We start from the raw sequence: 1399 nt of genomic DNA, 5'->3' as shown, positions 1-1399 counted from the left end.
ACACCTAGGAAGCCCAGCAAGTTGACGCAAAGGTTCTTAGTGAGGTGCATCACGTCAATTGCGTGGCGGACATCCAAGACTTCCCAATAGGGTAACTCTCAAAAAAAATAGACTTCTTCTTCCAGATCGCCGCGTGCGCATCTTAGCTCTCTATAGGTTGGTTGCTAGCTCCCTTTCCAAATACTACTTTCAGATCTTTCACCATAGCAAACATGACTTTTCCATTGCAATGTTTAGGCTTAGTACGGTGGCTTGCCTTCTGTTCGAAGTACTTTCCTTTCTTCCGTACAGGTGGCTTGCAAAAAGGAATCGACGATGGCCCATGTACACTACCTTCCTACAATGTTTTAGATACGTACTTTCAGTTTCATCCATGTAGTGGGTGTGTTAACAACAGAATTTTGTATCAGATCCGGAAAAGAAGGAACAAGATCGAAGCGGATTTGATGAATGATCAAGTTGTATTTGAAGTCGGACCGCGCATCGGCTGGGCATTGTATCGGCTGGAGACAGAATAGAAGTTTGGCTTAGCCAATATGGCAAGTGGCCGATACGATATGACTTGGGCTCGTTTCGGGTCTAGATTGGAATAACCGTCATTGTCAATTAGAGATAGAGCTCGATTAAGGCAATTGTATATATTAATTAGGATATTTAAGTCGATTGTTAGAGATTTGGCAACAGACCGCCATGTGGTCTTGTTTGTATCTTATCTTTAGGAAAGTTTGAGTCGTGTTCATAATGGACTATGTTTGTACTCGGGGTACAAATATGAACCCCAGAGCATTGTAATAAGGGAAATAATCCAATACAACTTCGGCGCATCGTCATCCGTTTTTGTTCTTCTTTTCGTCGAGTTCTCTCGACAAGAGGTAACTCGTCTCAATGGCTTGTGCTATCGGGGCTACTATGTCGTTTTGGATGTTATAGTTCTTTTATCATAACCATCTGTTGTCATATGTCTTAGTTAATTTAGTCTTAGTATCTCAATTTAGCTCTATCGGCTGGTACTCGTTTTGGTATTGGCTAAATCGTTTTACTAGATTAGATTAACTAAGGCATCTACTATCTTGAAAAGTAATTAATTCGTTGATTGTTTAGACTTTAGGTTTCTTTACCTACTTTGAGATGCCTCATCCCTAGTCTTGTCTAGAACCCTAAAAACTAATCTGAAATTAATTATAATTAGATATAGAATCAGAGTTTCAGCTGATCTTTTTTTAATATACATGCTACTTTACTTGTTTTATGTATATTTATCACTTATATAGATAGATCAACATATATAAATACATCAAGTCTAGATCAGTAATCAGCTAGGTCATCAAACCTGGTAATTGATCTCAATTTGATATACTAGTCACCAACCCGTGCGTTGCACGGGCTATTGTCATGATAT

Source organism: Oryza sativa, chromosome 9, assembly GCF_034140825.1.
Source record: "Oryza sativa Japonica Group chromosome 9, ASM3414082v1".
Taxonomy (NCBI): Eukaryota; Viridiplantae; Streptophyta; class Magnoliopsida; order Poales; family Poaceae; genus Oryza; species Oryza sativa.
This window is presented reverse-complemented; position numbering follows the sequence as displayed.